Here is a 16810-nt window from a genome sequence, read left to right as displayed (position 1 = left end):
ACATACAGTGAGGTGACACCATAAGATTCTCACATTGCATCTATGAATACTTGACTCCTGCCTGGCTTATGGCAATGTACATCACCTCTGTGATAATGCTCCTTCATGGAGACCCAGTGGGGGCCCTAATAGTTGCTCGATTGCAGGATGATGATGACATGCAGTGAGGACACTCCATAGATCTTCACATAGCCTCTGAGAATTTCTGTCTCCTGTCTGGCTGAGGGCAGCTCGCTTGTGCTCTGTGATCAGGGTCATATCATGGAGACGCAGCCATGAAACTTTAGAAGCATCTGATCCTTTGTCCGCCTTCAGCACCTGACCCCTTCAGGAGCACCATGTCCTTGGCCACAGATACTGAAGAGATGGGGGCCAGCCCCACCTTAAAGGTGCTGAGAGCACACAGAGGATGACAGAACTCTGTGACTCCTGCTCACAACATCCAGACAGCAATGACAAGCAACATCAAGATGCAGACATCAGTAATGTGTCCAAGGAGTGAGAGGCCAGACCATCTCTTTGGTCTGAAGGCTGCACAAAGCACAGGGAAGAGGCCCTGGACTGAGACACCTGCCTTTATCTTGTGCAGAAAGGTTTCACATCTAAGTGACATGAACACTGCTCATCAGAACAAGGAGCCATAGGCAGGGAGACATTCTTGGGAGTTTATTTACATAGTGAACATAGGTGCAAGTGATTAATAGCCATTTCTAAGCTGTGCAACTAAATCTTCTTAACATTCCTCATCCTGTCTAACATCTTGGTGCTCCCTGGACATCCAAAGCAGAGTTGGGGGCAGCCTGATGACTGCTATGCCCTGTCTGTGATGGCCTTGGCTGGCACCCTCTGGAAGGCCGAGACCTGGAGGGCCCAGGCCTGGTCTTGGGGTCCTGCTGTGCATCAGTGGCACCCTTTTCGGCCTGTGGAGCTAGAGCTGCTATGGTCACAGGAAGAGGGGATTCGGATGGGCCGGACACTCCTAGAGTCACCTGGATGAATGGCCCCGGGGGGTACACCTGCTGATCCTTCTCCCTATGAGTGCTCAAGTGCCCCAGGCTGACTCCTTGAGGAGAAGGGGTACCTTGAGTGAGATCGAGTCGCTGCGCACTGAAGTGTTCTCAAAATTCCCACATTTTTCATATCATCAACAAGGATATGACTTTTGGACTTTAAAACTGCTGAGTTAAGTGTAAAACCCTGCAGACAGGAGGCTGGGCCCATGAAGGCCTGGGGCTGCACATGCCCGGGCTTATTGAGTGCAGTGTGGATTGTTTTACCTGAAACCAGACAACGAGAGGGGACAGAATACGCATTCTTCCCTTTAATACAATCAACCCAGAGAAAGACTTCACTTCACACAAAACTGAAGCCCAACAAATCTTGCATAAATAATCAAAGGCACAATCAATTCAATTATGCGAACCCATCAATACTCCACACATACAATGGCTTTCAGTTCAAAACTAGTTACTAGGCAGGAAGACAATGATAAACATCCTGCGAGCCCATTAAAAACAAAGAGACAACAATCACCAGGGAAAGCCCACCAAAGTCAAACAAAGAATTAACCTTGATTTGGATTCGGATAAGAAATTCGAAAGACAGTATAACTGGGCAGTCAGTTACGAAGGAGAGAGAGGGAGAAACCAGCTAGCAAAAGGGTTGCAGTTTTGAAAGCTGACACAGAGAGGGAGAAACCAGCTAGCAGAAGGGTGAGAGAGGGAAACCAGCTAGCAGGCAGTGAGCAGTTGGGAGCGGTTGAAGCAGAGTTTAAGCAAGAAGATCTGGAGGTTTTGCAGGCCCACAGGCAACATCACGGCGAGGGGCACGGGGTGTCAGGCTCAACCGAAGACAACAAGGCCGCAACCGCAGCCCTCCATGAAGATCGACCACCCACAACTGCGCCCTCCACCCAACTGAAGAACCTTCACAGATTCCACAGACCAGGACCACGTGGGGACAGCTGGCCCCAGAGGACACAAAGATGCATACCCCAAAACTGCAACCGGCTTACCCGGCTGGATTTCGAACTGTCAAGGAACCCTGGTTGGTGAGCATGATCCCTGACCTCTCCTAGTTCAATTTAGTTAGGATTTGGGGGTGGGACAAGGGTAAGGGGATTAGTAGCGTGATTTTCCCTCGTTATGCCGTGTGTTCCCCATTCTAACTAAGTGTACTTTGTAGGTCTGTATAATCTCAATGTAATCCTAATGTTATAAATTCATTTGTGACTTCAATAAACCCAGTTTTTCTTGCACCAAAACCAGTTGTCTGTTGCACTTTGTCACAACCCCCAAATAAGTCCAAGGTCTAGAACCCAGGGAGTGGGAGCGATTCGAACCGCTCAGAAGTCAGAAGTGATACTGACTCACACTACCACCCCCTTCAGCACTCCTCTCACATGCACACTGTTGGAGGCCAGCCATGGCATCAGCGATGGAGTTGAGCCCATGCAGCAGTGCAGGACCGATGTCCTGGACCAAGGTCTCCATGGTGGCCGCCATCCTACCAGTGTTGACCTCAGTGCATTGACAGCCAGCACTATCACCTCAGCCTGAAGGCAGACGGACTCCTCCATCATGCCTTGCAATCTGAGGAGTGCAGCGGACATCCCTTCCTAATGTCCCCGAGCTTGCCTTTGCAGCTCCAGCAACTGTGACATGACCAAGTCTAGAGGCTTGTTACCTGACTCAGAATCAGCAGATTTCTGGCCTCCAGCAATCCTCCGAGTACCGGACACCTGGGAAATCCCTGCTGCCGCCTGCTGTGAGTCAGAAAGTGCGATGTGCTCACCAGATTGTGATCCTGAGGCTACTATAAAGCAAGGTCCCACTGACATGTGTGTCTCCGCGCTGGTAGAAGGCTTGGGTGAGGGTTCCTCCAGATTCCTCTTCAGTGGTTTCTTTGGGGAGTGTTTGGAGACCCTGGGTCATGGGCTTTGTCGGCTGTTTCCCAGATGTGCCTGCAGAAGCAAGGGGAAATAATTAGTGCAGGGCAACACTTGTGAAACAGGACACATCTCTCACAGCGCAGTTGTCTGATGGATGTTGCACTGCTGAATCCTCACTTGGTTGAGCACCACTGACCTCACCATCAGCACCAGAACGGTCCAGATTGTCACCGGCCAGCTGGATAGCTCTGTTTTCAAAGTCTGTGAGGACCATTCCACCACCGGCCTGTAACCTCTCCCTCTTGCTGTGGGCCAGTTTGTCCTGCACGAATAGAGATTGAAAGAGTATAAGCAGGACGCCTGCCAGGCCAGATGATAAGTATGTTTGGCATGTGTGGGTGGTGAATGTTCCCATGGACGGGATGAAGACAATGATGGTATGTGTGAGAGAGTGACAGGTGATGTCCCTTGAACTGGCAGTGAGTGAGATCCCTGTGGACGTGGAATGGGTTTGTGAGTGGGAGAATTGAGAGTGATGAGAAGAGTGACTTACCCTGGCAGAACAGAGGAGATCATTCATCCTCTTGCGGCACTGGGTGGCTGTCCTCTTTTGAAGAGCATTGACACTGAACACTGCTGCCACTGCCTCCCAGGCCTATCTGGTCCTGATGCTGCCCATCATGCGGCCAGAGCAGGGGTAGGGGACATCGCAGCAGGCCTCCATGGCATCCAAAAGGTGGTCCAGTGACGCATCATTAAACCTGGGGACTGGAGACTTTTTGACTTTCGTGGACATCCTCCCGGCAGTACTCCTCAGCTGGAAACACTGAGATGTCTGAACTTTAAATATGGTACCCGGCGTGATGAAGTGGCAAGGAGATGACATGGCGAACGAATGAGAGCCCGCCTGCCATGGAAACGGCGTGCTTCCCGGGAATGCATGATTAATGTGGCGGGTTTGGGACGATACAACGTGAAAATCCACCATTGCGGCCGCACTTAGTGCAAATATGGGACAATTCCACCCATAGTTCCAAGTCAGGATGGTGAGTGGCTGGAGGGGAATTTCCAGGAGGTAGTGTTTGCATGTGTCCGCTTCCCTCTGTCCTTCTAGGTGGTAGCGGTGATGCGTTTGGAAGGTGCTGCCTATGGAGCCTTGGTGAATTCCTGCAGTGCATCTTGTAGATGGTACACACTGCTGCTACTGTGCATTGGTGGGGGGAGTGAATGTTTGTGGATGTGGTGCCAATCAAGTGGGCTGCGTTGCCCAGGATGGTGTCAAGCTTCTTGAATGTTGTAGGAGCTACACTCATCCAGACAAGTGGGGAGTATTCCATCACACTCTTGACTTGTGCTTTGCAGATGGTGGATAGACTTTGGAGAGTCAGGAGGTGAGTTACCCGTCACAGGATTCCTGACTTCTGACCTGCTCTTGTAGCCACAGTATTTATATGGCTAGTCCAGTTCAGTTGCTTGTCAATGGTAACCCCAGGAAGTTGATAGGGGTTGCCATCTATAACTAACAATGAATAACTATCAGAAGTAGAAACCAAACAGAAGAACCCTGATTGTGCCCTACTGGCCCTGCACAGTGAGGCCAATTGTACCACCCAATGCCTGCCCAACTGAAGTCAATTATCACAGATCCAAGGCTCAACGTGTAACCCCTCAAATCTCTTTGGGGTTCAGTGGATTACAGAACAATGCACCTACAAACTGAGCTTTCACGAATGCCATGGAAGTTATGTGTTATCAACAATTTTGCATTATATCAGCACTTCGAGGCTTAATATTATTTTTTTTTAATTGCCTTAATTTCCCAAACTGCAGAAACAATACCAACCTATTTGTTGATCATACAGGAGTATGATTCAAACTTTCTTTGTGGGGCATGCCCTGCACCTACAATTATTGTCATACTGGTAATGCTGAAACATTGACAAATTCATGGTAATACTGCAGATAGCAACACACTCTGAAAGCCCAGCAAAAAATGATACACTCTCTGGTAACCCTGCAAATAGCAACATACCATCTGGTAGGGCATAGTAAGCCATATTGCACACTTGCTGAGAAAATTAAACCATAGGGTATTAAAGAAGATGTGCCAAATCTATAAGAAGCCAGAAAAACAGTGGGCGAGAAATAGCAGGCTTTCAAGGTGGAGTTAGATCATGGACAATCCAAGCATACAAAGATGGACATCGAAAACTAACATTCCCTGGATGACAAAGGAAATAGAGATTAAAATAATATAGGAAAAGGTGGTTTATAACAAATGTCAGTACAGAATACAAGTGAAAACCAGAAAGAATACAGAGGGTGCAGGAGGAAATTGAATAAGGGCAAAGAGAGAATATGAGAAAATATTTGAGGGTAACATTAAAAGGAGCCACAGATGTTTTACCAACACATGAAAAGATAATGGATAATGGGTAATTAAAGGAATGGTTGCGCCAATTAGGTCAAAAGGGGCACCCTCTGTGGAGGCAGAGGATGTGACTGCGATTCTCAATTCATACATTGCATTGTCTTCATTAAAGAGGGGATGAAATTAAAGTTGCAGTAGAGGATGAGGGAGTAGTATGTTGGGTAGTATAATAGTACATCCAAAGGATGCACTATAAAGCTCAGTATCCTTCAAAGTTAACATTGCCATGTCTAGATGTGATGTATGCTAAGTTGCTGAGGGAAGTTAAGGTGGAGGTAGCTGAATCTCTCACCACAATTTTTTAATCCTCCCTAGATATGAGAACAGTGACAGAGGACTGCAAATGTTACACCTCTTCAAAAAGAGAAGAGGGATAAACCTGGTTAATACAACCTGGTTAGGCCAATAAGCCTAACAGCGGTGGTGGGAAAACTATTAGAAGCCATTGTCAAGGGCAAAATTAATTCTCACTTGGAGATGCATGAGTTAATAAAGGCAAATCATGTCTTACTACCCTGATTAAGTTATTTGATGAAATAGCAGAGAGGGTTGATAAAGGTAATGGTGCAGATGTTGTATGTGGACTTTCAAAAGGCACTTGATAAAGTACAACATAACTGACTTTTGGGAAGATAGAAGCATATTGCATTAAAGGGACTTGGCTAATGGATATGTTATGAACAGGATAGGGAGTGAACTGAAACGCTTGCACCCTTTCCCTTACTGTCCATAATCAGTGGGGTTTTGGAGAAGTAGATGTGTGTGTTTCTTAGCTTCCCAACCTGGAGTGGTGGTCAATTCAAATTACAACAGCAGGTTTTCATGAATTTAAATAAAGAGGTTTAGTCACTCATGCATTCACCCTGAAAGTCTAACAGTTACTTCAATCACTCAGCACTCCCACACATGCTCAAGAAAAATGCAGTTAGAAAGAATAGTGTACTTTTACAAGTTGTAAACAAAAGCATAGTTCATGTGCCTGGTTCAATGTAGGAGAACAGTCATTGCTGGCATGGTAAAGAAAGGAGTCTTCTCCACCCTTGAATTGTAGTTTAGTTGAGTATAGATAGCTGAGGTCAGACATCAGGATTATTGCAGAATTCCCCCAAAGGGATTAATGTTCAGCAAGTCACGAAGCTAGGCACTTTTGGTTTTCATATCAGGAGGTCTAATTTCTTCATAGTTGGACTTGGTTTTAGAAATCAGGCTGGGAGGCTTTTTAAGATTTTACAGCCTCCAGGTTCTTAAAGGCAAGATGATATAGCCTTTTCCTACAGCGGATGTTTCTTGTGATATTCTCTGTAGACCATCAAGGTCTTTCTGGGTCTTTGGATAATAAAGGACTTTGGTGTCAGAAGCTAGTTTCAGTCACATGATTAACTGCTATTGTCCTCTCAGAATGGCTTAAAGCTGAAAGCCATTGCTAAACAATGGAGATAGATGATGGCTTTTCACATCCACTTGTGCATAACAAGTTTCCTGCAGCTCACTTTTGTTGAATTGCAAATTTGGAGACACTGAGTCTAGAAGTCCATTGATGCTGAGTTTGGAGTAAACCATAAACAATGGCAGGTGTGAATTCCACAGAGGGGTTCAGTTTGAGTATGTCCATTCAAGAGGGAGGCCCCCAGCCAGGGGGATTCAATTGGGACCTTTCCAGAAGCTTGATGCAGTCTATGTTGCATTTGCAAAAGTCACGTGACCCATGGCAGCCATCTTAGACACCTGGTTAGTGTTCATTTTTGTTTTTCTTGTTTTCTATAAATTATTTGGGACATGGGCATAGGAAGTACTATTTTGAAAATCCTGGGATGATACAAATCTTGGCAGCATCGTAAATAATGAACAGGGTAGTAGCAAACTAACAGGTTAGTAGCAGGTTAAGAGAAGACAGATGGAATGATGAAATAGGCAAACACCTGGCAGTTGCCATTTAATGTGAATAAATATGAAGAGGTACACTGTGCGCTGAATTTTCTGTCTGGCAAGGGGTTGGAGCGGGAGTGGGCGTGGGCAGCGATCAGGTCCGCGCTGCCATTTTACGCGGGCAGGCCAATTAAGGCCCGCTCAGCGTACTTCAAGACTCCCATGCATAGTGGGAGTGGGTGGGCGGTGGCAGGCACGCTTAGCCCACCGGGTCCAATGGCGACCTGGCGACCTGTATAAAGGAAGGCCTGGCAGCCTTGGAAAGGCTGCTCACAATGGCTCGGCGAACGGCTCTGCAAAGGGGCAATGGGGCTGACGCAAGTCCGGAGGGTAGGGGGGGGGGAGGTGGGGGGTGGTGTTGTGGGGGTGGGGGGCAGTGTGCTCCTCATTTTTCCGATGACTGCCTTGCTGCCCTCCTCGAGGAGGTGGCAGCATGGTGGGAGGTGCTTGTTCCCTAGGACGAGAGGAGGAGACCCCCCCCACATGACGAAACATGCCTGGGAGGAGATGGTGAGCTCCCGCGACGTGGTGTGGCGCACCTGGATCCAGTGTCGCAAGCGCTTCAATGATTTGTTTTGCTCTGGAAGGGTGAGGACAATGTTGGCATTGGGCATTTAACCCAGCAGGTCGGCTTTCCCCCCTCCCCACCCCCCCCCACCCCCACCACCCCCAAGTCTGAGTGTAGTGACTGCATTGAATCATGGATGGCATGTGTCCTTTGCTGGGTGGGCCAGCAGATATTACCCATGCCGAGGTCATCCTTAGAGGGTGATGAAAAGATGGGTTCTGCGCCCGCAGCTTGTATTATACCGAGACCCGCATGACTGGTTTGGGGGCAATCTGGAGGAGCTGCACCTAGGCGCTGTGCTTGAACAGCAGGACATGTCCAAATCAGGGTGATCACCTGCTGGAAGAGGAGCTTCAGTGTGGCAACAAACCATCTGCTGCCCTCTGCACTCCACATGCTTGTGCCTCCTTACTATGGAAGGATATACTGTGTGGTGCCTAATGTGATGTAGGCAGCATCGCGATATTTCGTTGGGCGGGTGCGCAATGCTCTCCGATGCACGCCTGCCATTAATTAACAGGCCACTTAAGGCCCTTGACGCTCCAATTGACTGTGATTTTTCGGCGCCCATGCAATCTTTGGATCCGCGCACAGGCGCAATGGGCATGCGGGTAGGACACATTTGTATAAACCCCATCCACGGGCGGGATACAAGGGCTCACTGGGGTCGTGAGTGTGCTCTCTCAAGTATTGGTTTTTCAAAGTTATTGAAACTTGCCTGTGTGATCTGCAATACTTCAAAACGCATACCAGCTGCTTTGTCTGGACTTTTAACCTTCAGGTCAGCACTCTGCAGTAAGGAATCTTCTTTGGGCCTGCAGGTTTCAGGAAGCCTTCCCTTAGCCTGGGAATGGGAGCTGAACTGCCGACTGGAGGCAGCTCCTCTGAGGAGGGAGGGCTAGAAGGTGGAGGAGGCCAGGAGCGCACATTCAACCTCCAGGGAAGCCACCTTTGGGAGGACAGGCACAGGCACAAGGGGCGCAGGGCCAAGAGGTAGTCCAAGGCAGAAGGAGCCACAGAAGACGCCACTATCCTGCTGCCAGGGTATATAGGCGGCGAAGCAGCTACCTCAATATGTCTGAGGTGCAGTGCCAAAGGAGGCTCCGTCTCTCAAGGGAGACAGTCAACTCTATCTGTCAGATGATTGGCCCTGAGAACTCCCCTAACTGTGTGGGCGGACATCCCATGCCAATGGCTCTAAAGCTCACTGCTGACCTCAACCTCCATGCCTCTGGCTCCTTCCAGAGGTCGGTGGGTGATCTTTGTGGTGTCTCCCAATCAGCTGTCCACACTTGTATCAAGTAGTTTACAGATGCTCTGATCAGGCGGGCATTAACCTTCATCCACTTCCGTTGGGACCAGGCAAGTAAGGCACAGCGAGCCAGAGGCTTCACGGCCATTGCTGGCTTCCCCGTGTCCAGGGTGCAATAGACTGCACACATGTGGCCATCAAGGCGCCAGCGGGTGAGCCCGGTGCCTTCATCAACAGGAAGGGCTTCCACTCCATGAACGTGCAGATAGTGTGTGATCACAGGATGCTGCTTCTACAAGTCTGTGCAAGGTACCCAGGCAGCTCCCACGATGCCTACATCCTCAGACACTCCCAGGTTCCGGGGCTCTTCAGTGCTCCGGCCCGGCTTGATGGATGGCTGCTGGGTGACAAGGACTATCCCCGCAGAAGGTGGCTCATGACGCCTCTCCGCCATCCAAGAACAGAAGCTGAGCAGCGGTACAATAGGAGCCACACCTCCACAAGGGCTGTGGTGGAGAGAGCCATCGGTCTTCTCAAGATGCACTTCTGATGCCTGGACCGCTCAGGGGGCGCACTCCAGTACCCTCCAGATCGTGTGTCGGTGATAGTGGTTGCATGCTGCGCTCTCCACAATCTCGCGCTGGAAAGGGGCGACGCAGTGGATGATGGAGACGTAGACGCAGTGGCTGCGGCTGCACATGATGAGTCCAGCAGTAAGTCCGAGGATGAGCTCGCACAGGGGAATGCTGAGGGGGTAGACACTGACCTGGGCATACTGCAGGGGGGCAGGGACACCCGGGAGGTTTTAATCCAATGATCCTTCAGCTAGCACACCACAGATGGACCTCCAGGACAAACCTGGGCTGTAGGCTCCATACTCGATACCTAAGTGCAAAATCTGCCAGGTTAAGGGCCTTGCTAATAAAGCTGAATGTCCCACGAAGCACTCATAACATTTTTGGAAACCATACATATGCAGAAGAAAAGAGGCACCCTCAGCCATGGTCACATTTCTGAATTTAATATCACAAGCAAAGAAACTTAAGCAAAAAAATGATAATAGTGTTCCAATTCAAAGGAAATCCTAAAGGCCTCATCTCAGGCCAACACAAAAGCACCAGTGATTAACCCGTGGTGTGCCTAAGGTGCCTTATGTTTATGTTTCCGGGTGCTATGTCTTGGTGCTGCCCCATCGCTGGGAGTGGCATCTGAACCAGCCTGCTGACTCTGCTGTCCTGTTGGCCTCGATGGCCTTGTTGGTCATCCTCTGGCCCGTGGAGCCTGTGCTTGCCCCGTCTGGGAGGGAGTTGCCAGTCCCACAGCTGGCATCTCCCCAGTCGTCGCTGCCTCACTGGATGCTACAGTCACTGGGAGAGGGGTGGAGGAGTTGCTGCTCTCATCCGGAGCATCCTGAGAGGTGCCCACAGAGACGGCAGGCAGCTGCTGCGCTGACGTGAGGTCGCTTCGGAACTCCCTGCTCACCGTGGATTGATGGGCACCGAGCTGGGAAACTTGGTACCCAGACCATCTCCCACACTGGCCCTGACCAGCTGAGGCCAATGCCGATGTGAGGGCTTGCTGGTCAGAGCATATCTACAGGAAGCCCTGATGGGTCTCCTGATGTAGCCTCTCCACGAGAGTCGCCACTCCCTCCATGGAGCACGCATGGCGCTCAGACAAGTGGCTCATTGCTTCGGTGATCGTCCATGTTGACTCCTCCACCATGGAGACCAAGCCAAGCATAGCCTCATGTATCTCCCCCAGATGCTCCCGCACACCTGGCCGCATATCCTGCACCTGCTGCGCCACAGACGACTCCAGAGGCACATCATCAGGCACCGACTGAGCATGTGCCTGGTCCCCTGCAGTCCTCCGACTGCTGGCATCATGGGCACTCTCTGTCTCTGCCAGCTCCTCCAGCGACTGTGAAGTGCCCTCATCACCGTGTCCCGGGACACTGGCCGATGTTCGAGTTCCCACCGAGGTGCCAGTATCTGCGCTGATGCCTGCCTGGCAGAAATGGTGTGACGCTGGTGAGATTTCAGGGCCCTCGGATGTGAGAGGGGACCTCTGCTGCTCCTCCCCCTGGCCCTGCACCGATGATGCTGAAAGGAAGAACAAGGACATTGGATCAGTTAACGTGGAGACAATGACAAAGTGCATCCCTGTCCCGCGGATCATTATTCGCTTATCCTTCCATAAGAAATGGTCAAGCTATGTTGCAAAATTAAATCATTTAACATTCAGCACTGCCATGGCTGTTGGGAGAACAATGCTGACCTCACTGTTGGGTATAAATACCTGGTCGTGGCACCCCAGCCGCAACAACAGCAGTGGACCTGGGTGCATGGCACCTCTCCAAATCCAGGGCCTCCTGCTCGTAACGGCTTAGAATGGTGATCTGCGCCTGGCCGCTGCCAGTCCTCACACGCTCTGCCGCGTTATGAGCATTCTTCTCCTGAAAATGAGAGACGAGCATTGATTAGTGCAAATTGCACATGGACTCTCCTCGCGCACGACCCACCCCAACCAGAGTGGGACATATCAGGGCTTCAGTGCCTCCTCACCCCGCTGCTGCCGAACACTCACATAAAGATGCTAGGCCTGTTCCCCAACCCCCCCATCCCCCCACCCTTGGCCCCCCGCACACCAATGGGAAAATTCTGCCCGATGGAAGGAACAGCATCAAGAAGCAGTATAATCTAAATGGTAGTATTTTGAGGGCAGGTAGAGCAGAGTGCCATGGGAGTGTTTACTCATGAATCTTTCAAAGTGACAGGGCAAGTTGTTAAGGTGGGTAAGGAATTGTACAAAACAGGTAAAGAGGAAGTTCACCGGGATGAAATCATGTGTGAGAGACTTCAGTTATGTGGAGAGATTGCAAATGCTGAGATTGTTCTTCTTAGGGCAGAGAAGGTTATGGGCAGAACTAATTGAGGTATTCAAAATTCTGAGGGGTTTTGACAAAATAAATTGAGGAAACATGCAAACATGCGAACTAGAAACAGGAGCAGGCCATTCAGCCCCTCGAACCATTTAATAAGATCATGGCTGATCTAATTGTGGCCTCTACTTTCCTGTGTACCCCTATGCCTTTTGACTACCTTGTCAGTGAAGAATCTATCTAACTCAGTCTTAAAATATTCAATGACCCTGCCTCCACCACTCTCTGGGGAAGAGAATTCCACAGACTAATGACACTCAGAGAAAAACTTCTCCTCATCTCTGTCCTGAATGGGAGACCCCTTATTTTTAAACTGTGTCCCCTAGTTTAGATTGTCCCATCAGGGGGAACATCCTCTCAGCATCCGCCCTATCAAGTCCCCTCAGGATTTTATAAGTTTCAATAAGGTCACCTAAACTCCAATGGACACAAGCCCTGCTAATTAAACCTTTCCTTATAAGATAACCTCCTCATCCCAGGAATCAGTTGAGTGAACTGCTTCCAATGCAATTATGTCCTTTCTTAAATAAGGAGACCAGAACTGTACACAGTACTCCAGATGTGATCTCATCACAACTGTAGTAAAACTTCCTTACTTTTATATTCCATTCCCCTTTCAATAAATGGTAACATTCCACTTGCCTTCCTAATCAGTTGCTGTACCTTCATACCAATGTTTTGTGATTCATGTACCAGGACATCCAGATCCCTCTGCATCTCAGAGCCCTGTAATCTCTCTCTAATTAAATAATGTGCTGCTTTTCTGTTCTTCCTGCCAAAGTGGACAAGTTCACATTTTCCCACATTATACTCCATCTGCCAAATTTTTGCCCACTCACTTAACCTTGTTTTGCAAACTCCTTGGCCTGGATTTCATGCCCCCCACCTCACCCAAACCACCACCCCCCCACCCTCTCGGCCAGGATATTACGGCCCCACCAAACTGGATGGAGATTTAAATCGCTTGCCGCATCTGCCGGGGCAAGAGATGCTGTAGCGGGGCTGAAAAAGCCTGGTCCTTATATCCTAGTCTTAACTTACTCTCCTACCTAATCATCTGGTTAAAGAGAGGACAGGACAACTCAGAGATTAAGGCTTGGGGGCCAGGCTATGCATCAGGGTTCTGAATATGCTCCTGCACTCAATAAGAATACCAAAGGGAAGTAGGAAAAGGGCCATTAAAATACCAGTGTTGGGTCTACGCCTACCATGGCAGTAACATATTCTAAAAAATCTCCTGAGCATGACGTTGGAGTGTGGTGGGGGTGGCGGGTGTGCATTTGGAGCAGGGAAAGGAGTTATGGATCAGATTAAAACTACAAGTTTCTCTGATGGTCCTGCAGTTTTAAATACAGGGCGTGTTTGAATTTATTTCCAGGTTTCCAATATGACAGCCAGCCTGATTGACAGACTTGCTGGAAACGGAAGGCTATGACACAAGGCCGCAGCCAAGGAGAATTTGGGTCTCGTGGTGGTAGGGAGGAGAAATCTCGGAGGTGGATGTGTAGAGGCTGGAAAGGTCTGTGCTATGGCGGGGGTGAAAGATGGGTATTTGTGGGTGGGAAAGACGACATGGCAGAGGGCATGTCGTGGTAGAGAGAGAGATAGGATTGCTCGTGATTTTGACAGGGGGCGTTGAGGAGCTGAATATGAAAGTAGGGGACTTACAAAGTTAGCTTGTTGGCCTTGGAGGAAACATTCCTGTGATGATGTGATGTTGATCACCTTGACTTGGGAACATAACAAAACTGGGAGACCTCACCCGTGGACCGGTCGTAACACAGTAAAACCTGCTGTGCTGGTGAGGAGAAAAATGTCATCTCCCTAAATAAACATGGCTCAGAATGTAAATTGAACTGATAGCCTTTGGTCCTCTAGCTTATCACATGATGCATTTATCCACTAATTAAAGGAGTGGACAGCCATTTCAAATTTATCATGGCAAGTAAGGTGTTAATGTGGGTCCCGGAAAGTATTACTTACAGGTATTGAGCATTTATCGTGGGTAATGAAAAGGGGGTGAGCAACGCAAATACAAATACTGCTTTGCTTTGAAACTCGCCTCAGTACACATCCAATATATAACCCATGGGAAATGGAAATTTCACAGCAGTGCAATGTGCATTACAATGACTTGGTGTTGTGGCAGGATGGGGGTGCTGGGTATGCAGGACAGGTTCTTTTGATTGTGGCGGAGGCTCTCGCCACATCTAGGTCAGAGAACTGTACAAATTTACAGCACAGGAATTGACCATTTGTTCCACTGGACCTGTGCTAGCTCTCTGAAGGAATCTTGTGTTTCATATCATTTACAATCTCTTTTCCTTTATATACTTTTTGAAATATTTATCCACTTAAATTTTAAAAGGCATGCGCTATAACCCCAAAATCTCCCTGTTAATCTGCACTTCCTAAAGCGTTACCTTTTAGTGCCTATGACCTTTATATTCTTTCTCTCATAATTTCTTCACACAAACTTTCACCTGGTCGTCGGCTGCCCCTCAATTTGAGGATGGTGCCTACTCATGGTCTCAAGTTTCTGCCATGGGTCTTCATGCACTGAATAGGCTGATTCTTGATGCGCAGATATCTTTGGACACATGGGGCAGACGTCCCATGAGGTAGTGGGATCAGGAATGCAGGATTTGCTTCCTTTGCTTTCCTTCTCTGCCAACGCTCTGCCTCTTCATTAAGACATTGGGACTGAAAGCGAGATGCAGATTGATGGACAAGTTGTCGCTATTCTGGACGATTGGTAGCAAGCTCCTCCCAGTCTTTAAGGTCAGTGCTGCTGTGCTTCAAGCAGAACTTCAGAGTGTCTTTGCAGTGCTTTCTTTGTCCTCCCCTGGAAATCTGTCCATTTGAGAGTTAAGAAAACAGGGCAATTTCAGCCCAAACTAGTAATCTGTCTACTTTCTGCTGATTCTTTTCCACAGTTAACCACACATTTATTTTGGCATCTGCGTATTTTGATATTATGGGCCAGATTTTCAATGCGGAGTGGGAAACTGGCACTTAGAATTCCCTATTCAGACTCTGTATATTTAAATTCAAATGGCCTAAAAGGGCAGGAGCTGAACACTCATTTGGTGGCGTCAAGCACCTCCTGGAGATGGAAGCTGCCTACCTGACACCAGCAGCAAAGGCAGGTGGCAACCATGTTGGAGGCTGCCACTGCTTTGCCAGATGAAACAGCCAAGTCCTTAGAACGCCAGGATGTGTAAGCCGGCAGAAAGTGGTCATGGACACCAGGTTAGGGTATATCTCTCGACCTGGTGCTAGATGACCTAGCAATGTTCATTTTAACATAAAGACGAATGAACTTCTGTTGGCGCTGTGGCAAACCAACGGCTGTGTATTAACAGACACCAGAACGTTCATGTTCACCAGAAAGTAGGGTAAAAATTGCATTTGCAACAGCAAAGGAACATGAAACATTCTGTTGTCTGTTAGTACACAGCTGTTGGTTTGCCTCAGCACCAACAGAAGTTCATTTGTCTTTGTGTTAAAATGAACATTGCTAGGTCAACTAGCACCAGGTCGAGAGTTATACCCTAACCTGGTGTCCATGACCACTTTCTGCCATCTTTCACCTCCTGGTGTTCTAAGGACTTGGCTGTTTCATCTGGCACAGCAGTGGCAGCCTCCAACATGGCTGCCATCTGCCTTTACTGCTGGTGTCAGGAAGGCAGGTGGTGCTTGACGCCATCAATTGGGTGTTCAGCTCCTGCCCTTTTAGGCCATTTGAATTTAAATATACAGAGTCTGAATAGGGAATTCATTTGGAGGTGTGTAAAAGCAATAACTATAGGGTAATTATATTAGGTGATTTCAACTTTCCCAACATTAATTGGAATAGACATAGTGTTAAGGGCTTGGATGGAGTGGATTTCCTGAAATGTGTACAGGAGAACTTTTTAGGTCAATATGTAGAGGGTCCAACAAAGGGCGGTGCAGTGCTGGACCTAATTCTGGGGAATGAAGCCAGACAGGTGGCTGAGGTGGTGGCGGGGGAGCATTTTAGTGATAGCGACCACAACATGGTACAGTTTATGCTTGTTATGGACAAAGAAATAGGCAAGTTGCAAAAAAATATTTTGGACTGGGGGAAAATGGATTTTAGTAAATGAAGGCAGGATCTGGCCAAGGTAAACTGGGAACAGCTACTTGTGGGGAAATCTACAGAGGAGCAGTGGGGGGCGTTCAAAAAGGAAAAGGGGAGGGTACAGGCTCAACATGTTCCCTCTAGGGTGATAGGAAGGAGTAACAAACCCAGAGAACCATGGATGACCAGAGAAATTCAGGTTACGGTGAGAAGGAAAAGAGAGGCTTTTAGCAGGTACAAGGGAAGCAAATCAATGGAGGCATTAGCGGAGTACAAAAAGTGCAGGGTGGAGCTTAAGAAAGCAATTCGGAGAGCAAAGGGGATATGAGAAAGCTCTGGCTGGTAAAAGTAGGGAAAATCCCAAGGTATTTTATAAGTATAACAATGGGAAGAGGATAACCAGGGATAACCCTATAAGGGACCAAGGGGGCAATCTATGGGTGGAGCCAGAGGACATCGCTAGAGTGTTGAATGAATACTTCACATCCGTCTTCACCCAAGAGAATTAGGATGAAGATATGGAACTCGGGGAGAGAGACTGCGAGGTTCTTAAGCAAATTGATATAGGGACTGACAAGGTATTGGAGGTGTTGGCAGGCTTAAAAGTGGACAAATCTCCAGGTCCAGATGATTTGTCTCCCAGACTGCTGAGGGAGGCAAGGGAGGAGATCGCAGCGGCTCTGACCCAAATTTT

The sequence above is a fragment of the Cetorhinus maximus genome, chromosome 19, assembly GCF_964194155.1.
Source record: "Cetorhinus maximus chromosome 19, sCetMax3.hap1.1, whole genome shotgun sequence".
NCBI classification, from domain to species: domain Eukaryota; kingdom Metazoa; phylum Chordata; class Chondrichthyes; order Lamniformes; family Cetorhinidae; genus Cetorhinus; species Cetorhinus maximus.
Note: the sequence above shows the minus strand (reverse complement) of the source record.